This window comes from Peromyscus leucopus, chromosome X, assembly GCF_004664715.2.
Source record: "Peromyscus leucopus breed LL Stock chromosome X, UCI_PerLeu_2.1, whole genome shotgun sequence".
Taxonomy (NCBI): domain Eukaryota; kingdom Metazoa; phylum Chordata; class Mammalia; order Rodentia; family Cricetidae; genus Peromyscus; species Peromyscus leucopus.
Genome location: NC_051083.1, coordinates 30948044 through 30970792, shown reverse-complemented (window position 1 = coordinate 30970792; position 22749 = coordinate 30948044). Strand labels below are relative to the sequence as shown.

General features: G+C 42.3%; 1 pseudogene; it reads right to left on the bottom strand.

Moving 5' to 3' along the window:
• Nucleotides 1–21702: 21702 nt before the first annotated feature.
• Nucleotides 21703–22082, bottom strand: LOC114705703 (annotated as a pseudogene).
• Between the last annotated feature and the right edge of the window lie 667 nt (nt 22083–22749).

The following is a 22749-nucleotide window of genomic DNA, read 5'->3' as shown; positions in this document are numbered from 1 at the left end:
ACTTCTGCAGCACTGTTCATCACTGAAGGCAGTTGGAACAGGAACTCAAACAGGGCAGGAACCTGGAGGCAGGAGCTGATGCAGAGGCCATGGAGGGGCGATGCTTACTGGCTTGCTCTTTATAACCCACTCAGCCTGCTTTCTTATAGAACCCAGGACCACTGGTCCAGGGATGGCATCACCCACAATGGACTTGGCCCTCCCCCATTGATCACTAATTAAGAAAATGCCTTACAGCAGATCTTATGGAGGCATCTTCTTAATTGATACTTCTAGTTTGTGTGTCAAGTTGACATAAGATTAACCAGCACAGATGACAATCCACACAAGGACACATAGTGCTCAAATGACAAGTCAAACAAAAGCTCTACAGGAACAAGGCAGGGAGAAACAAAGATAACTACTGAGACAAAAAAAAAAAAAAAAAAAGCCAGTGGGCAAGTGAGCCTGCTGAGGTAAGATTTCGAACATTCCAGAAGTGTATTCTTGAATATCCCAGTCTTCATTTTTTTTTGAAATGCTAACACAGGAAAGACTTCAGGGAAACCAGAAACATCTTTGGTACAATCAACCAGTTCTGTTTCACATGGAGTGAGGGACAACTGTGCTGCAGAAATGAACAAAGGCAGCGCGTTGAAGAGAACGACAGTGAGTGTGCTCTTAGTCATAGGTGGGGTTCAAAATTACTAACACAATAGTGTCTGCTTACCCATGGGGAATGGGGTGAGAATGTGGTCTAAAGCCCCCCAGTAGACCAAGTAATACTGAAATGAATGTGATTATATCTATATATCTATATATATATATGAATTTTTTTCTATACCTCCAAGCCTATGATGGAATTTAATTGATAAATTAGGCACAGTAAGAGATGACTATTACTAATAAAAATAGAACAAGTATACAAATATGCCATAATGAAAGTTGTGCTGGTATGATTTCTCTAAATATGTTACTGTAATATCTCTCTCTCTCTCTCTCTCTCTCTCTCTCTCTCTCTCTCTCTCTCTCTCTCTCTCTCTGAGACATGGTCTAACTATGTAGCCCTTGCTATCCTAGAACTCACTATATATTCCAGGCTGGCCTTGAACTCACAGAGGTCAGCCTGCCTGGGCCTCCCAAGTGCTGACATTAAAGGTATATGCCTCCATACCTGGCTCATACTCTTTTTAAAAAGATTTATTTTTTATTATTTTAAATTATGTGTATTATGTCTGCTTCTGTATGTGAGTCTGTGCCAGAAGCAGGCACTGGGTCCCCTGGAGCTGGAGTTAGTTACAGGTGGCTGTGAGTCACTTGATGTGGATACTGAGAGCTGAACTTGGGTCCTCTGGATGAGCAGCAAGAGCTCTTAACCACAGAACCATTTTTTTTTCCAGCCCCATCACTCTTCCTCTAGTGAAATGCCTGTGTGATGAGATGAAGTGAGGTGAAGAAGGGCATATGCATTTTGCTGTAATGTTAGGCTATTTTGTCCCTTCTTCAAATCATAAGCCCTTAATACAGTGACAGTGGCTTTGATAACCAAGATAGTTGCAAAATGACTAATGGGCTAGTAGAGTATATAGCATGAATATGCTGGAAAGGGAATTATTCGTGGCCCAAGTAGGATGCTGTATTAATTACTTTTGTCTTTCTAAGGGCTGGCCATACAAACCTGATGATCTGAATTTGGTTCCCCAGAATCTATGTAAAAAGCTGAGTGTAATCCTACCACTTCTATTGCAAGGCAGGAAGTAGAGACAGGAGAATTGTCTGGAAGCTTGTGGGTCAAACAGTTTGGAGTGCACAGCGTAGCAGAAACAATGAGAGAGACCCCACCTCAAAACAAGGTGGAGGGAGAGAACCTGCTCCTGAAAGTTGTCCTCTGCCTTCCGCATGTGGACTAGGGTCTGCATGCACATGTGCATCTGACCTCCCTCCCTCCATCTCTCTCCCTGTCTCTCTCTCTCTCTCTCTCTCTCTCTCTCTCTCTCTCTCTCTCTGTGTCTCTCTATCTCTCTCTCTCACACACACACAAAATCACACTATAGTAGTAGTAGCAGCATCAGCATCAGCAGTAGTAGTAATAATAATAATAATCATAAAGCAGCTTAAGGAAGGAGGGTTTATTTTGGCTCATACTTTGAGCATATGATGGGAGAAGATATGGTGCAGGAGCTTGAGGCAGCTGGTCACCTCGGAAGCAGAGGGAAGTGAATTCTGGTACTCAGCTCACTTTCACTTTTTCATTCAGTTCAGCCCATAGGAAGGTAACATCCACATTCACAGCGGGTCTTCCCTCTTCCATTGGAGACTTCTGGAAACAGCCTCACAGATACACCCAGAGGTATGTTTCCATGATGGTTTCAAATCCTGTCACGTCGACAGTGAAGATGAACCGTCACAGATGGAGTGGTATAGTACAAGATTCCATCAGGCACCTCAGCGTGATATGTACTTGGAAACTCTGAAGTTATTTACTTCTGTAATCTTCCATTTACATTTCTAGACCATGGTTGATTGTGCGTAACTGAAGCCTTGCAAAGAAAGCTGGCTAAGTGGGGACTGCTATAATAATTTTGTTACCCTGTGGCAGATAATAGTTCTTGAAAATAGCCATCCAATGACAACTCCAAGGGAGTATGGGCATGCAATGATGGGCCACAGTCTGGAAGACCAGATGGGCACTGGGCATTTGGGCATTTCCTTATTGGGTGGTAACATTACCAGATGGAGTGGCTTCTCCCATCTGAGAAACAAACTGTTTATGGCTGATAGGACCTAGAAAGATGGATATTGGTGCCTGGGAGTTGTGGTGTTTGTTTATTTTTGTTTTTGTTTTTTTGCAAAGCCAGTGGGCAGTCTACAGAACAGTAATCAGTGTTTCAGACCTGTGTGGTACAGAGCACTGAGATTTGAGTCACGGTTATTTATCTACTTGTTGGCATGGGACAGTTTTATATTTATCAGAATTTTTGGAGATCTTTCCAGTAAACCTGGTTGTTCTGTGGGACTTCTGATTTCCATAAGAGGATGCCAATTAGAATGGCAAAACTTTAATAAATAGGATGGCAAAGGTGTTATAGGTCAGAAGACACCACATAGGGTTAATCACAGAGGCCTCAGAATTTTCCTATGGCTTAACCCAATAGTTCTCTTTGACTTAGATTGGCTTCTCTGGATTTCTCCCCCCCACCTCTTTCTGACAGTTTGACATATCTTCTCACTACCAAATCCCTTTGCTTCTACAGAAGATTAAAATTCCTTTTCAGGGAGCCAAAAAATGCCCATTAACCAAGATAAATTGTAGTTGTAAGCGTAAATGTGACTCATTTGGTGTAAGCTTTCCAGGGAGTGTCTGTGAAAAACTGTCCTCAAAATTAATTTATGGACAGGGATAAATTTCTTTCAGCCGATTGTGTTTCCAGAGCTAAGACTTTGGAAAATGAGATCATGATTCTGCATGTGCACTGTACAAGGCATTTTGCTCCCAACAAGACCTGCAAAAAGAAAAAAATACCTGTTTCTGCTTTCAGACTGGTGATGAGCAGCAGTGGTTCTTATCTCGTGCCACAAAATTGGCTGTTTCGTATGGTAGAGTGGATTCAGATTTGAACTCTCCAAGTCTTATTCTTTAACATGGAATTGGCTTTTCCTTGAGGTTTCTACCAGCTGAGCAATTATTTATGTTGGCAAGACATCACAGTTCAACTAAGCGCCAAGATCCAGGCTACAAGGTGAGGCACACAAAAGAACATTTGACTGAGAGCTGCGGCTTTGGCTTCTAGGCCCAACTTGGCCATCAGGTCACTGTGGATGTTTGTGGTCATTGTGTTTCAGGAAGAATGAATGTGACTTTGTGCATATAGTACATTTGCTTTCCTAACCTGTCTGGGCTCTGCTGACTTATTTAGCACACTAGTCCCAAGTTAAAAGTCTGCAAAATATTTTATGGAACAAATCACTATGGGGCTAGAGATGTGGCTCTAAGCACTCTTTAACAGGACCCAAGTTCTTTTCCTAGCATCTATATGGAAGCTTACAACAGTCTGTAACTCTAGTTCCAGGGGATCTAATGCCCTTTTCTAGCCTCCACAGGTACCACCTGCACTCATGTGTGCACAGTCACATATAAATAAACACATAAAACCATAGAATGCATGCTCTTCGATGTTAGTAGTGGCAACTAACAGTACTCAAACATCTGACTTAGTTTTTCCAAGTGACAGTTTCCTTTCAGTGTGTTAAGGAAAACCAAAATAGTGGTAGGGAATCATATATCAATGTATATGCATTTGAATGTCCACTTCTTGGAACACTATGAGTCTCAAATCCCATTCCTTCAAAAATGTTCTTATTTCCTTTCTTTTGATGTCACAGACATCATGATCAAAGGCAGTCTGAGAAAGGAAAGGGTTTATTTTAGTTTACACTTCCAGGGCACAGTCAATCCATCACTCAGGGGAACCAGGGAGGAACTCAAGAGAGAACTGAATGTTGGAGTAAGGAACATTGCTTACAGGCTTCTTTCTGCCTCATGCACAGCTAGCTTTCTTGTACAACCTAGGCCCACCAGCTAAGAGATGCTGCTGCCCAAAGTGGACTATGTAGGGTAAATGGGCCGGCCAAAGAAACCCACCCTGACCCTGAAACCAGAGCCAGTGAAAGAGACACACCCTATCCCTGAACCCAGAGCCAGTGAAAGAAACACTTGGGCCCTCAAACCAGAACAAAAGAAACCCACCCTGGCCCTGAAACCAGAGCCAGTGAAAGAAACCCACCCTATCCCTGAACCCAGAGCCATTGAAAGAAACACACCCTATCCCTGAACCCAGAGCCAGTGAAAGAAACACTTGGGCCCTCAAACCAGAACAAAAGAAACACACCCTGACACTGAAACCAGAGCCAAAGAAACACAATTCATTCCTGGAACCAGAGCCAGTGAAAGAAAACACACCCTGGTCCTAAAACTAGAGTCAAATCTGCCCCTGACCAACTGAACATGAAACCATCCAATCCCTGAGCAGAAAACCAGTCAATTCCTGAGCACAAAATCTAGCCAATCTGAGCTTGTCTAAGCTTAAGGGGATTGAAATCTGACTAATTCCCTCCCTGAAAATCTTCTCCCTGGAAAAACTCTGCCCTAAGAAGCCCTATATAAGCAAGCCACTCTGCCTGTTCAGTTGGCAGCTGCCCTTCTCCCGGATTTCTCCTTCCCAAAGAGTTTTGAAAGAGTTTTGGGTGAAGACCTTCTTTTGCCAGTGTGAGGCAGAATCTCTGCTGGGAGGAAGCTCCCTTAAGGGACCAGAGCAGAAGGAACAACTTTTTGCCCGAGCGGAGCAGATTGCTACATTTCTGCAGGGGTTTCCCCTTAGTAGAGTGAAGCAGAAGAAGCAACAACTTGGGATGGAGATGTGAAGAAATGGATGCCTCTGCTGGGAAACTCCCTTAGAGGGGTGGAGCAGAGCTCAGCTGTAACTGCTCTCTCTTGGAGAGGAGCAGGATTGCCACATCCTGTGGGGAGACCAACCCCCACTGGACCCCAGCTTCAGGTATAGCTTGACGTCCCAACAAGTCAGGATGCCTTTTTCCTCACAGCTCTAGGTATCTGGGATACCTTCCCTTCACAGCTGTAAGTATAGCCTGACTTCTGGATACCTTTTCCTCCAGAGCTGTAACACTTGCAGGATGGGCCCCCTACATCAATCATCATTCAAGACAATCTCTCTGAGACATGGCCACAAGTCAAGTCAATCTGGGCAGTTCCTCAATTGAGGTTCCTTCTCCCCAGATGACTCTTGGTTGTGTCAAGTTGACAAGAAAAACTAACCGATGCAGGGGATGGAGAGATGGTTCAATGATTAAAACAGCTTGCTGCTTGTTGTGGAAGATCGCTTTAACTAAAGGTGTGTTGCATTTGCTTAAGCTGTATTTGTTTAACGATGTAAAGATGGGTTGCTTTGCCTGCCTAAGGCACTTGATTGGCCTAATAAAAAATCTGAACGGCCAATAGCTAGGCAGTAGAGGGATAGGTGGGGCTGGTGGGCAGAGAGAATAAGTAGGAGGAGGAATCTAGGCTAGAGAGAAGAGGATGAGAGAGAATGAGGGAGAAGGGAGACATCTGGGGCCAGGCAGCCAGGCAGCCAGACATGGAGTATGACATACAGAATCAAAGAAAGACAAAAAAGCCCCGAGGCAAAACATAGATGAAAAGAAATAGGTTAAGTTATAAGAGCTTGTGGGACAAACATAAGATAAGGCTGAGCATTCATAACTAATTATAAGTTTCTGTGTCATGGTTTGGGAGCTGATTGGTGGCAAAACAAACAAACAAACAAACAAACAAACAAACAAAACCCTGCTACAGCTTCTCTTGCAGAGGACCTGGGTTCAGTTTCCAGAACCCATGTGGCATCTCACAACTGCCTGTAACTCTAGTTCTGGGGCATTCGATGCCTTCTTCTGGCCTCTGTGTGCACAAGGCAGTATGTAGTGCACATACATGTGTGAAAGCAAACATTCAGACAGAAAATAAAAAATAAAATATTAAACCCCTAACCAACACAACTCATATGTGGTGTTTTGAATAAGACTCCCTACCCCGACCCCACAGAGGCTCATGTATTTTGAATGCAGGGTGTAGAACTATTTAGAAGGATTAGAAAGATTAGGAGGTGTGGCCTTGTTGGAGGATGTGTTTCATGGACGTTGAGGTTTCAAAATCCCATGTTAGACCCAGTGGCTCTCTCTTGGCCTGCAGATCAGGATGTAGCTTTCAGCTACTGCTCCAGCATCAGGCATGTGGTCATGCTCCCTGCCATGATGTTAATGGACTAAACCTCTGAAACTGTAAGCAAGCCCCCAGTTAAATACTTTCTTTTACAAGAATTGCCTTGGTCATGGTGTCTTTTCTCAGCAATAGAACACTGACTAAGAAACCATATAATGGTTAATACTGGTTGTCAACTTGACAAGATCTATAACCACTTAGGAAACAAATCTATACATGTCTCCGAGGGAGAGTCTAGATTCAGTTAACAGAGGTGGGAAGACTCATCCTGAATGGAGGTGGCACCATTCCACAGGTATCCCAGACTGAATAAAACGAAGCAAGTGATTGAACACCAGCATTTATCATTCACTCTCTGCTTTCTGACTTTGAATGTAGCCACCTCATGGTTCTGCTGCCATGGACTGTACCCACTAACTGTGGACCCACAGAAACTCTTCCTTCCTCCACTTTTTTTTTCTTTTTTTGACACAGGGTCTCACTATGTAGCTCTGGCTGTCCTAGAACTCACAATGTAGACCAAGCTGCCCTGAACTCATAGTGATCCACCTGCCTCTGCCTTCCAAGTGCTGGGATTAAAGGTGTGTGCCATTAAGTCTGCCAACTCTTCCTTTCTTTAGTTGCCTTTGTCAGGTATTTTGTTTGCAGCAATGAAAAAAGCAGTTAATACAGCCAACTATTGAGTCAGCTAGATAAATTCTAAAACTAAATGGATGGAGCTAAATAGTAATCTATAACTCAAATAGCAACACAATATCTCACCTGCTTGGAGACACTGTGGTAAATGCACCCAAACACAGTATCCTTCCTCAGAACTGGGGAAACACCATCAGCATATACAAATGGGCAGAAGGGATTTGCTGTCTTCCTAGGGATGGGGAGAAGTTCCCATGAAATGCAGGCAAAGAGCATAAACAGCAGATTCCAGTAACCTTATTAAAACCATCAACAAATAGCCAGTCTTTTATTTAAATGGAGGACTGAAGTCTTTGACATCATCTTCTATTAGAGCTGGAAAAGTGGTTGCATGTTTTCCTCATTTTTAAGAATGGTGGTTGAACTTTACTGGATGTTTCTGATGTGTCAGACCCAGGAAGAATCATTGGCAAGTGTGTGTCATCAATACCCTGTAAGCAGAAGTTTCTGTCTCACCAGCAACTCCCAAATACCCAGCAGCCACTTCCCAAATAATTGACTTGGAGGCTTAATATTACTTATAAATGCTTGGCCAGTAGCTCAGGCTTATTACTAACTAGCTCTTACACTTAAATTAACCCATAATTCGTATCTATATTTAGCCATGTGGCTTGGTACCTTTTCTTAGTAAGGTATTTTCATCTGGCTTCCTCTGCATCTGGCTGGTGACTCCTGACTCTACCCTTCCTCCTCCCAGCATTCTTAGTTTGGTCACTCTGTCTATATTTCCTACCTGGCTACTGGCCAATCAGTGTTATTAAACCAATTTGAGTGACAATCTTTCAGTGTACAAGAGGATTATTCCACAGCAATACCCATATTTTAAAGGTTTATCTTTTATTGTTTATATGTGTGCCTGTGTCTGTGCATGTTCATATGGGTACCTGTGGAAGCCAAAAGAGGGTATTGGATCCCCTAGAATTGGAGTTACAGGCAATTGTGATCTGGCTGACATGAATACTGGGAACTGAACTCAGGTCCTTGGACAGAACAGCAAATGCTCCTAACTGTTGTGACATCTCTCCAGTCCCAGTAGACTCATTTTAGAAACTAGAAAACTGAGGCTCAGAGGTATTCAAGAACTCACTCCAGGATTAATCTAGACCCTTTGTCAAACCTCTATCTCCAAAAATATTTATATTATGATTCATAACAGTAGCCAAAGGACAGTTATAAAGTAGCTATGAAATAATGTTATGGTTTCGGGTCAGCACAACATGAGGAACCATATTAAAGGGTCTCAGTGTTAGGAAGATTGAGAACCACTGACCAAGGCAAGTCCTCACCGAGACTTCCTTCCCAGGCGAGTCTAGATTGTCAAGATGACAATTAAAACTCACTGTTATGAACATGAATGTGGGGAGGAGGGGTCAGGAGTGACAGGGATTGGAGGGAGATAACAGCACAGTGGTGAGAGTAGCAGAATGTGTTGCACACATGGATGAAACTGTCAAAAGAATACATTTAGTCAGTTTAAAACAAAACCCAAACCAAACACAACCAAACAACAAGTCATACCAGGGTTATCCATCAGGGTGGCCAGCCATGCCAAGGGGCCTGACTCTCAAGCTATTTTCTTAACTTCCAGGTAGCTTTGCTTTCAGGAGCTACTGAATCAACATTTAGTGAACATTTGCCTAAATGAACTCTTCAGGATGGCTTTGAGGCTTCAGTCTGGAAGACAAGATAGAGGAATCTGAAGCCTTGCCAACCAGAATGAGATTCCAGGAGACTTTGCCCACTTTCCACATCAGTAATCTCTTTTAATGGTCTTGACCCTTTTGGAATTAATCTTCATTTTAAAGCTTATACTCCGCTAGCCATCCAGCCTTTCCTCAGACTCAGCCTTCTGTTTCCAGAGCATCTGCTGCACTAACTCATTGGCTCAACTTTCTTTTCCTGCCACTGGGGCTTTAAGTCTTCTCCTGTCCAGGGGAAGACTCCATACTTCATTGCTTCCACAGCTTCTCTCTCTTCTAACAGTTTGCTACTGTTTTCCAAACCCTCTTGTTGCCTTCCTCTCGTGCTGGCCCTACCCAGCAGGACAATGTAATCCTTGCTCTATTCCTCTTTCCACCGGAGTGGTTGAGGACTCCTGAACAAGAATGTCCAGCTTCAGCGATTTATAGCAAAAGGCAAATTGAGAATTCTTGAACTACTGTAATTGGTTTGCACATGAGTTCTTTTTAGACACAGGACCTCACCGGGTAGCGCATGTTCTCTATCTTTGAGCTTGCAATGCTGTCTCTGTCTCCCAAGTCTTGGAGTTACAGGCGCCTCCAACAAACTGTTAGAATTAATCAATGCAAAGCCGGAGAGATGGCTTAGTGGCTAAGAGCACTGGCTGCTCTTTCAGAGGATCCAGGTTCAGTTCCCACCACCCACAGGGCAGCTCACAACTGTCTGTAACTCCAGTTCCAGGGGATCCAATGCCCTCTTCTGGCCTCTGCAGGTATAAGACATGCAGGCACAAGGCATGTATGTGGTGTTCATATACATATATGTAGGCAGACACTCATACACATACAATAAAAATCAATCCTAAAAAGACCATTGTTCATAAAAATGAGTAGATTTAATATGACTGTATATTTATGTGCAAAAATGATACAAGTAAAGGAATCTAAAATCTTCATCTAATGCTCAAACCCGCTGTCTATACTCTTACTTAGAAGGTGACCTTGTTTTGTACTATACAGAATGAAATGAATCCTGAGGTTTGAAACACACACACACACACACACACACACACACACACACACACTATGGCACATGTGTGGAAGAGTCAGGGGTCCATTTGTGGGAGCTGGTTCTCTCTCCTTCCTCTGTGTGATTCCCAAGGATTGAACTCGGGTTGTTAGGCTTGGGGGTATGCACCTTCCCCCACTTGGCCATTGCTCACTTCTTCCAAGCCAATCCTTTTCTATGTGTTTTTAAGCCTCTTCTTTCCCATCTCCACTAGAATAAAGATATTTCTTGATATTTTTCTTATGTGTTCAATTTGGCTCTTTCCCTGTGGCCTTTTAAGATCCTAAAGTTGCTGTTATCTCCAAAGGGGGGAAAAACCTGTAACAAGTCTTGGCAGAGCTCTAAATCACTGTTAGCTATCACATTTCCCAAAGAACAGCCTAAACTTGCTATATCTGTTTCTTCCCTCTTAAAGACTCTTAAGCCCATTTCAATCTTATTTCCTCTTCCTCTCACTAGAAAACGGCTTTTATCAAAGTCTTGGATGGCTCCATCAGATGCTCACACCAATGTATTCTTTTCAACCCTTGGATTGCTCACCCAGTTCAAGCCTTCTATGTATACCCTGACTATGAACTTCTGGGGCTTTATGCAGGCCTGTCTGGCCTTTAAACCCAGTCCTTTATTTATACTTGATGACTTTGCTTCCGTTTCCATGGTCCCAAGCCAGGGTTGTCTATATTTCTCTTGATAGCAACAAAGGCTGAGGAAGTTGGATATATTTTTAGATGGAAGGGTGGAGTCGTGGTAGGTTATTGTCTAAAGTATAACATATGGGTTAGGACCAGAGCATTCTAGATTCCTGGCGTAATGCAGTTACTGTTGTTTATTTTTAAATCATTGTTGGCTTCTTTCTATTTTTTATTAAGAGATTTTCTATTCATTTTACATACCAATACAGATTCCCCTGTCCTCCCTCTTTCCACCCCCAGCCTCCCCAACAACTCACCTCCTATTCCCACCTTCTCCAAGGCAAGGTCTCCCATGGGGAGTCAGTAGAGCCTGGTACATTCAGTTGAGGCAGGTCCAAGCCCCTCCTCCCTGCACCAAGACTGCGCAAAGTGTCTCACCATAGGCACTAGGCTCTAAAAAGCCAGCTCATACACTAGGGACAGGTCCTGATCCCACTGCCTGGGGGCCCCCTAGACAGTTCAAGCTAAACAACTGCCTCGCTTATCCAGAGGGCCTAGTCCAGTACCATGGGGGCTCCTCAGCTATTTGGTCCACAGTTCATGTGTTTCCACTAGTTTGGCTAGTTGTCTCTGTACATTTTCTCATCATGGTCTCCATGTCCCTTGCTCATAGAATCCCCCTCTCTTTCATCGACTGGACTCCTGGAGCTCCACCTGGGATCTGGCTGTGGATCTCTGCATCTGCTTCCTTCAGTCATTGGCTGTGGGTTCTATGATGACAGTTAGGGTATTCAGCCATCCAATCACCAGAGTAGGTCAGCTTAGGCACACTCTCATCTATCGCCAGTAGTCTATGGTGGAGTCATCTTTGTGGATTCCTGGGAACCTCCCTAGCACTCTGCTTCTCTCTATTCCCATGGTGTCTTCATTTATCATGGTATCTCTTTCCTTGCTCTCCCACTCTGTTCCTGTTCCAGCTCAAACCTCCCACTCCCCTAAGCTCTCATTCCCCCCTCCCTTGCCCTCCATTACCCACCACCAGTTTGCTCATGTAGATCTCATCCACTTCTCCATTGCTGGGCAATCCATGTGTCCTTCCTAGGGTCCTCCTTACTAGCTAGCCTCCCTGGAGCTGTGGGTTGCAGTCTGGTTATCCTTTGCATTTACATCTAGTATCCGTTTATGAGTGAGTATATACCATGTTTGTCCTAACTCTGGGTTACCTCACTCAGGATTATATTTTCTAGTTCCATCCATTTGCCTGCAAACCTCATGGTGTCATTGTTTTTCTCTGCTGAGTAGTACTCCATTGTCTTCATGTACCACATTTTATTTATCCATTCTTCAGTTGAAGGGCATCTAGGTTGCTTCCAGGTTCTGGCTTTTACAAATAATGCTGCTATGAACATAGCTGAGCATGTGTCCTTGTGGTATGATTGAGCATTCCTTGGGAATATGCCCTGAGTGATATAGCTGGGTCTTGAGGAAGATTGATTCCCACTTTTCTAAGAAACTGCCATACTGATTTCCAAAGTGGCTGCACAAATTTGCACTCCCACCAACAGTGGGAGAGTATTCTCCTTGCTCCACATCCTCTCCAACATAAGTTGTCTTCAGTGTTTTTTATCTTAGCCATTCTGACCGGTATAAGATGGTATCTCAGAGTCATTTTGACTTGCATTTCCCTGATGACTAAGGATGTTGAACAGTTCTTTAAAATGTCTTTTGGCCATTTGAGATTCTTCTTTTGAGAATTCTCTGTTTAGCTCTGTAGCCCATTTTTTAATTGGACTGCTAGGTATTTTGATGTCTAGCTTCTTCAGTTCTTTATATATTCTGGAGATCAACCCTCTGTCAGGTGTGGAGTTAGTGAAGATCTTTTCCCATTCTGTAGGCTGTCGTTTTGTCTTATTGACCATGTCCTTTGCCCTACAAAAGCTTCTCAGTTTCAAGATGTCCCATTTATTAATTGTTGCTCTTAGTGTCTGTGCTACTGGTGTTATATTTAGGAAGTGATCTCTGGTGCCAATGCGTTCAAGACTACTTCCTACTTTCTCTTCTATCAGGTTCAGAGTAACTGGATTTATGTTGAGGTCTTTGATCCACTTGGACTTAAGTTTTGTGCATGGTGACAGATATGGATCTATTTGCCATCTTCTACGTGTTGACATCCAGTTATGCCAGCACCATTTGTTGAAGATGCTTTCTTTTTTTCCATTGTACAGTTTCGGCTTCTTTGTCAAAAATTAGGTGTTTATATGTGTGCGGATTAATGTTAGGGTCTTCAATTTGATTCCATTGGTCCACATGTTGGTTTGTATGCCAGTATCAAGCTGTTTTTATTACTGTAGCTCTATAGTAGAGCTTGAAGTCAGGGATCGTGATGCCTCCAGAGGTTGCTTTATTGTACTGGATTCTTTTAGTTATCCTGGGTTTTTTGTTTTTCCATATGAAGTTGAGTATTCTTTCCAGGTATGTGAAGAATTGTGTTGGTATTTTGATGGGGATTGCATTGAATCTGTAGATTGCTTTTGGTAAGAATGCCATTTTTACTATGCTAATCCTACCTATTCCTGAGCATGGGAGATCCTTCCATTTTCTGATATCTTCTTAATTTCTTTCTTCAAAGAATTAAAGTTCTTGTCATACAGGTCCTTCATTTTCTTAGTTAGAGTTACCTCAAGGTATTTTATATTATTTGTGGCTATTGTAAAGTGTAATGTTTCTCTGATTTCTTTCTCAGCCCCTTTTTCATTTGTATATAGGAGGGCTACTGATTTTTTTTGAGTTAATCTTGTATCATGCCATATTACTGAAGGTGTTTATCAGATGTAGGAGTTCCTTGGTTGAATTTTTCGGGTCACTTATGTATACTATCATATCATCTGCAAATAGTAAAAGCTTGACTTCATTTCCAATTTGTGTCCCCTTGATCTCCTTTTGTTGTCTTATTGCTCTAGATAGAACTTCAAGTACTATATTGAATAAATATGAGGAGAGTGTCTTGTTCCTGATTTTAGAGGAATCGCTTTGAGTTTCTCTCTGTTTAATTTGATGTTGGCTGTTGACTTGCTGTAAATTGCCTTTATTATGTTTAAGTATGTTCCCTGTATTCCTGATTTATCCAAGACCTTTTGTTGTTGTCTTTCTATTTAGCTTCTCCGTGAATGTATACATCTCAGAAGGAAGGGGGTACCTGTAACTCATCAGTTATTTCCTCTAGACTAATGACTGATGACAGGCTGGCTGTTGGGACATTTCACAACCCCAGGGGAAGAGAAAGGAAGAAGGTGATCACAAACTTAGAGGAACCTGGCTCAGAGTCCATTTTATTTGAGATTACAAGGCAACAAAGCAATATGACCTTGCTTGCTGAGATTCACCCCTGTTTCTTACTAAAAATGTCCAACCAACATTAACTTTTCTGTGAGAGATAATTACCTAGCTCCTGGGATCTGGTGAGGGGTGTTGGGGGACATCCAGCTCTTAGAGAAGACATTTGATGCAGGAGATTTCCAGTGCAGGCATGTTCTTTGCTGACTGCAGAACCAGAAGACAAAGATCCCCATGCAGACACAATATAGGTTATTTGATCTGAAGAAGGGCAATTGAGGAACTTCAGATTTAACAGTGGCCAGAGACTAAAGAAACACATTTGCCTTTAACCTCAGTGCTTGAGAGGGCCAGGGAGGAAGACGGACATGAGTTTGAGGACAGTCCAGGCTCCATTGTGAGTGTCAGGCCAACTTAGATGCAGAGGCTCAACCAAAGCAAACAAAGCAAAAACAAACAAACAAACAAACAAAACCAAACAAAAATAAAAAGACTCTGAGAAGCACTGAAATAAGTTTATTTTGAGAATGTTTCTACACAAATGCATCAACTAAAGAACAAAATGTGAAACTTCAGTTGTAAAGTTCATTCCTGTAGGTTTGGCAGCATGATTTTTTCCCTGAGGCTTTTTAATTATTTCTTTGGAGTCTTCTGCATTAACTGTGAGTCTTGGATGTGTTTTCAAATAATTGGCTTAAAGAATCATAGATTGTCACTTTACTTAAGTGACTCAATTGGCTGTCTAGATATAACTCATTTCATATACAAATATGTATTTTATGCAAATGAGACAAAATTCCATAGGAAGATATTTGTGACACAAGGTGTCAGAGAAAAAGTTATAAGTATTTATTCTCTGAATTCTCTTCTTTAAACAGTTTCTTTTCTTTCTCATTATGTGTATATGTATGTGTGTGGGGTGGTACATGCACATGAGTACAATGCCCAAGAGGCCAGAAGAGGGAGTCATGTAGCTAGAGTTTTCCTGCCTTGCCCACAGTCAGGACAAGTCTTTGTCACCCGCCAGTCCCACAGCCGCTCAGACCCAACCAAGTAAACACAGAGACTTATATTGCTTACAAACTGTATGACTGTGGCAGGCTTCTTGCTAACTGTTCTTATAGCTTAAATTAATCCATTTCTATAAATCTATACCTTGCCACGTGGCTTGTGGCTTACCAGTGTCTTCACATGCTGCTTGTCATGGTGGCAGCTGGCAGTTTCTCTGACTCAGCCTTCCACTTCCCAGAATTCTTCTCCTCCTTGTCCCACCTGTACTTCCTCCTGCCTGGCCACTGGCCAATCAGTGTTTTATTTATTAACCAATCAGAGCAACTGATTTGACATACAGACCATCCCACAGCACTTCCCCTATTTTTTTTTTCAAAAAGCAAGGTTTTAACTTTTACACATCTCCAAAGTCAGCTTGGTATATTTGGGAATTTGGGCGTAGCTTCTCTTACTACTTCCTGCTGGAGGGGGGTGCTGTATCTTATGGGGACACAAAGAAAATTTAAGGATCATGGAGTAGTCCATGAGGCTGTATCATCTGAGCCAGTTGCCTTGAAATGATTCTGGATGTTGGATCATCTGGGCCATGGTGTCATCAGAGACCTTTCAGGGGGTCTTGGCTGGTCAAACCTGATGTATCTTAATCTGGAACAAATCCATAGCCTCTGGCTTTCTGTGGAAACAAAAGCAGAGCCTCCTTTCCAAAGCAACATATCCTTATATCCAAATTTTGAAGTTAAGGTACCTTTAAAATACACATTTTGGCATAACTCAACAGCTTTTGCAATCAAATGTTTTTCTTCAGTTACGAATATCAAAGAGAACATAATCCAGATTCTCTGTGTGGTAGCCATCTTTACGTGGCTTATTTTTTTATATTAACTTGAGCCTATTGCTTTAAACTGCAGCTTCTGAGCCTGAAACAGCGCTGTGACTGTTGACTCTGCCCACTTCAGCTTCCCAACATGGCGGTGGTTCGTTTTCTGCCAGCTCTGGGAGCCATCAACTCTCAGAAATAGTGGGTCTATGCTTCTATCAAAGCAGCATGCAGCCCAGAAGCCTCTTTTTTTTGTTTTGTACTAGCAAAGGCTAAATCCACCACACAGCTTAATGTGCCACTTGCAGAGGCCTCATTCCCACCATACTGTAGGTCCAGCACACACGCCAGGAACCAGCCATAGTTGATAGTCTGCCACTAACTTGAAAAAGACAACTAGGGACTGTTTTTAGCTCCTTTTTAGAATCTTTTTACTCAGGTTTTAGGTGGAAACTCTTGCCAACACGTTGGGCGCCATTTGTAGCTAGAGTTTTCCTGCCTTGCCCACAGTCAGGACAAATCTCTGTCACCCGCCAGTCCCACAGCCCCTCAGACCCAACCAAGTAAACACAGAGACTTATATTGCTTACAAACTGTATGACTGTGGCAGGCTTCTTGCTAACTGTTCTTATAGCTTAAATTAACCCATTTTTATAAATCTATACCTTGCCACGTGGCTTGTGGCTTACCAGTGTCTTCACATGCTGCTTGTCATGGTGGCAGCTGGCAGTTTCTCTGACTCAGCCTTCCACTTCCCAGAATTCTTCTCCTCCTTGTCCCACCTATACTTCCTCCTGCCTGGCCACTGGCCAATCAGTGTTTTATTTATTGACCAATCAGAGCAACTGATTTGACATACATACCATCCCACAGCAGAGTCAGATACCCTAAAGCTGTGCTTCACAAGGTTACGAGTCACCTAAGGTGGGTACTGGTACTGGAAACTGAGTTTGTGTCCTCTGCAAGAGCAGCTTGTACTCTTATGCTGAGATATCTCACCAACCCCATGTTTCAGCTTCTTGCTGCTCCATCATTTATTTATGTAAGTTTTCGCCACTTGTGGGTTGTGACCCCCCTTTGCCAAATATTTACATTATGATTCATAACAGTAGCAAAATTAGAGTTATGAAGTTACAACAAAAATAATTTTATGGTTGGGGGTCACCATAACATGAGGAACTATTAAAGGGTTGCAGCATTGGGAAGGTTGAGAACCACTGGTCTATACCATTCGTTAGTAGTGGGACTAAATGTCGCAAAGTATTCCTTTTCTTATTTTCATTACCTTCTGCATCACATATAAGCAAACTTCAAAGAGAACACTCTAATTATCCCAGGACCTTCTTGTAGACTTGCATTGTTCTGCCTTCTCAGTGTTTTGCCTTCGAAACTTCCCTCTACTAGACCTCCTAATTATGCTGTGAGTGAACCTTCTCTTATCTTCATGCAATCCAAAGATTGTAGCCTAGAAAATACTTTATCTCACAAGGAGGGCCCAAAGAGGAATGCATGGGTTTCCCTGGGAAGGGGAAATAGAAGAGATTTCCTAGGTAAACTGGGGCCAGAGGACAGGCCATGGAGGAATGGGAACTTGATGGAGCAGATTGGAGGAGAGTAACAAAAGAGACATCGTGATGGGGGCATTTTGGGGTTAGGGAGAAACCTGGCACAATGGGAAACCCTCAGGAATCCACAAGGATAAGCACAGCTAAGACTCCTATCAATAACGGACAGGGTGCCGGAACTGGCCTTCTTCTGTAATCAGGTTGATGACTACCCTAATTGTCATCAGAGAGCCTTTATCCAGTAACTGATGGAAGCAGATGCAGAGATCCTGCATGCACTGGACTGAGTTCCGGGATTCTTACTGAAGAAAAGGAAGAGGGATTGTATGAGCCAGGAGGGTTATGATGGGGAACCCACAGGGGCATCTGACCTGAGCTCGTGGGAGCTCATGGACTCTGGACCAACAGTTAGGGAGCCTCCATGGGACCGACCTAGGCCCTCTGCATGTGTGTGACAGTTGTGTAGCTTGGTCTCTTTGTAAGGCTCCTAGCAGTGAGATCAGGACCTGGTGCTTAGCTGGCTTTTGGGAACCTGTTCCCCATGCTGGATTACCTTGTCCAGTGTTGACGCAAGGGGAGGAGCTTGGCCTGCCTTAACTTGATGTGCCATGCTTGTTCAAGCCCATGGAAGGTGTGCCCCTTTCTGAAGGGAGATGGAGGAGAGTGGAAGGGGAGGGGGAATGAGAAGTGGGGGGAGACTTGGAGGGGAGGAGAGAGGGGAAACGGCTGTTGGTATGTAAAATAAATGAAAAAAGTTATTTAAATAAAATAAAATATAAAAAGAAAATACTTTATCTTAAATATTATTTTGTTAAAATTTTATTTATTTATTTTTATATGTATGGGTGTTTTGCCTGCATGCATGTCTATGAATCATGAGTATAAGTGCCAGAGGAAGCCAGGAGAAGGTGCTGGATTCCTGGGATTGGGATTACACATAGTTGTGAGCTGCCTTGTGCGTGCTGGGAGCTCAGCCTTGATCCTCTGGAAGAGCAACCAGTACTCTTAACCAGTAAACAATTATTCTTGGACCTCTAGAAAATACTTTAATGCTTTGTTACTCCAAGCATTTGACCATCTATGTTAATGACTGAATCTCCCTACTTTTTAAAGTGTGTGTGTGTGTGTGTGTGTGTGTGTGTGTGTGTGTGTGTCTGTGTGTCTGTGTGTAAGTGCAGGTGCATGTGTGGAGGTCAGAGGATAACCTTGGGTTTCAGTCTTTGTCCTCTGTATTATTGAGATAGGGTCTCTTTGTTTTTCAATGCTGTGTATGCAAAGCTGACTGGCCTGTAGATTTCTATTGCTGTGATAAGACACCATGACTAAGGCAACTTATAAAAGAAAACATTTAATTTGGGGCTCATGATTCCAGAAGGTAGTAGAGTCCATGATCATCATGGCAGGGAGCATGGCAGCAGGCAGGCAAATAGGATACTGGAGCAGTAGTTGAGAGCCTACATCTGATCTACAAGCATGAGGCAGAGAGAGAGCCAACAGGAATGTTATGGGCTTTTGAAACCTCAAAGCCCCCAACTAGTGACCTACCTCCTCCTACATGGCCATACCTCATAATCCTTTTCAAACAATTCTACTAACTGGGGCCTAAGCATTCAAACATATGAGCCTGGGTGCCATTCTCATTCAAACCATCACGTGCTGTGTGGGAGACTACAATCAAGGTGTGAGCCAGGGCTCACATCTGAACATGCCTAGGGGAAAGACTAGCTTTTTAGCTCACTTACCTGGACTTTAGTTTCTTACCATGTGAGCCTGTCCACAAGGTCTTAGCCAAGGGAAACTCAGTTATTCCATAAAGAGCATCTGGTGAGAGCCTCTTAGATGGAGGTCAAGGACTTTTTATAGCTTGATGGTGTCAATGACATGTCTGATGCATCAGCAGAGTCCCTACAGCACTTGGGTCAGCAAGGGGGAAGTTATGCTCCATCTCTTTTGGAGACTGGAAGAATTTGTGAACCATTACAATCTATTCTCACACACAAATAACATCTTTCTTTAATATGAAAAGTGCATAGCAAAGGCTTTGTGGAGGTATTTTTATTTGGGCATGTGCACGTCAGAGTATGCATGTGGAGGCCAGAAGACAACTTGTATGAGGTAGTTCTCTCCTTCTGTCATACATGTCTCGGGGATTGAACTTAGCTTTTCAAGTTTGGCAGAACATGCTTTTCATCTGCTGAGCCATCTCACCAGCCTAGAAAGTAGGATCTTGAGAAACATTGACTTTATTTTACCTGTAGAGGAGAGTTTATTTCTCCAGATCTCCCACTATTTGGTCCTAATTACACATCCCTCATATCTTGTTTATGACTCTTATATGCAGTCAAACCAAATAATTTGACTTTTTTATTTAAAAGGAAAAAGAAATGAGACAAAGATTCATATAGCTCAGGCTGGTCTTGAACTTGCTGCTAATGGAATCTGATCTTGAACCTCTGAACCTCCTGTCCCCACCTCTCATATGCTGGGATTATAAGCGTGCACCATCATGCCCTGCTTTTTATTTAAAATTTCAACTGATGTCTACCAATATTAATTTATATGTACCTATGGAACCCAGTGGGATATTTCAATACGAATATACACCGTGTAAAGTTTGAATCAAGGTAAATATGTATCTCTCTCCAGACATTTATCATTTTGCTTTGGCGAAAGCATTCAAAACCTTTTCTTACAGCTTTAAAAAATTCTAGCACATTATTGCTATCTAAAGTCGCCCTACTGTACAATAGAAATCAGAATGTAGTTCTCTTAACTATGACTTAGTGGCCACTGATCAACCTCTCTCCATCCCTTCCTGCCCCCAACTCTCCTCAGCCCTTAGTAACTATGGTTCTACTTTCAATTTCCATAAGATTAACTCTTAAAAAATGTTAATACACTTATCTATTTTGTTTGTGTGTGTGCACTCGCATGCCGCAGAATGCATGTGGAGTTTAGAGGACCACATGTGGGAGTCAGTTCTCTGCTTCTACCACCAGTGTGTGAAGGATGGAACCAGGTTGTCAGCCTTGGTGACTGGTTGAGCTCTCCTACTGCCCAGAAACTAACTTTTGTTATTCAAAATGTGAATGGTAGCATGTTATACTCAGTTTTGTGTGTCTGGCTTGTTTCCTTTAGTGTAATGATCTCCTCTCAGTTCTAGTTATATTATTGTAAGCGGCAGTATATCTTGTTTGCTTTTTTAAATTCAGATACATTTTACTATGATCATAATACCGCATACATAAATTTGAACTTGAGTTTATTTGGGTTCACTTATGCCATAACATCATAAAAATCAAAGCAATAAAGCAAACAATCACCATTCAATAAACACACTTGATTTATTTTCTACAAAAGGTACATTTATGACTAAACTTATAAAAAGTTCAGCATGAATAGGTACACCATTACATTTTTATGAAGAAATATACATCTCTGTCACTGTATAAGAAAACGGGCGTGTGTGCGTGCATGTGTGTACACACACACATGTAGGTAAGGATGTATATTGCATTCAGTAAGCTTGTATCCATAAGGTAATTTCTGGGCCCATAAGGTTGCTCAGTTGTCAAAGGAGCTTGTTGCCAGGCCTGAGTTCCATCCCCAGGTCCTACATTGTAGAAAAGGAAGACTGACTCCTGAAGTTGCTCTCTGATCTTCTTGTGTGTATTGTGGCACATGCATACCTACACACTTATGAATAGACATATGTGTATATAATAAACAGAATTTAAAATGTAATAAAAATGTAATTTCAGATTAAAATTCTTCCCATATGTAACTTCTGGTATTCATGCTCCACCTTTGAAAAATAAGCAAAGTCTGCTTCTATCGGGAAATTCCCTATTATTTTAGTGTTTCTACACCCCACAGTGGAAATAATATATAAAGAAAATCTTGTAACTGCAGTAAGTGTATCTAAGGCTTTTTTTTTAAATAGTGGATACCACAGTCTTAGTTTTCTGTCTAAAGATCCATTCAACTTGTTTTACTGGTGAAATGATTAGGGAGAAAAATTAAGTTCAGTGCTTTAAAAGATTCTGCAGACTTGTGTAAAAAGGAAAAAGAATAAGAATATTTTTTAAAAGAGGAAAGAAAAAAGTTCCAAATCTTAGTTACTCAGCCTCAGAGTGCTTTGTTATCATTTGCCATTAACGCAGAGGGGGACTCAGAAGCCCTCAAGGACAGGGTGCTGATTTCTGTGTTGGAAGTGGTATTTGCATCCTGGATATCTGTTTCTGTCCAGGTCTCTGGCAGTACAGGATGATCATAAGGTGCTAGCCTAAGGTCCAAGACATAATCGATGATGTGTGGCAAGATTTCTATCCTGGTCACCTTCTTGTTCTAGGGGATGCTGGGTACCAGTTCCTCAAGCTTGATGTAGTAGTCCTTCTTGTATAGCAAGTTCATTGGGTCACCTACTGGGGCTTTCCTCCAGGAAATGTTCAGGCTTGATCTGACAAGCTGTTTTTCCCAACAGACCTCACCCAAATGATGGCTTCCATGCTGATCACAGTGGAAGAAGACCTGGAGGGAGAGAGCTGCCTTGGAGACTGGGCCACCACTGACATCTGCTAAGCTAGCTTCACTGGCCATTGGGTAAGTTTTCCCTTCTCTCTACATCCTCATCAACTTTTTTTTTTGAGAATGCAGAATTCTATCAGGGAGAGGTGGTACCTCATTATAGTTTTGGTTTGCATTCCCCTGATGATTAGCAATGTGGAGTATATTTTCATATAGTAGTATGTCTTCTTCAGAGGAATATCTATTTAGGTTTAGTGCTTAGTTTTTGATTGGGTTATTTGTTTTTCTTTTACAGTTGAGTTTTAAAAAGATTTTAATTTTATTTCTGTGTGGGTGGGTGCCTGTGGAGACCACAATATGGGGCTGACTACCTTGGAGCTGAAGTTACAGGTGGTTGTGGGCTGCCTGACATGGGTGCTGGGAACCCAACTTTAGTCCTCTGAATGAGCAGAGAATAAGTATTCTTAACTGCTGAGCCATCTCTCCAGCCCCAGCTATTGAAGTTTTTGTTTTTGTTTTTGTTTTTTGCTTTGTGTGTTTATTTGCTTTTTGAGTTATTTGTATAGCCTCTTGAACTCCTTGTATTTCTGCTTATGGTATATACGTATTTTCTTCCATTCCACAAGGTATCTTTTCACTCTGTTGATT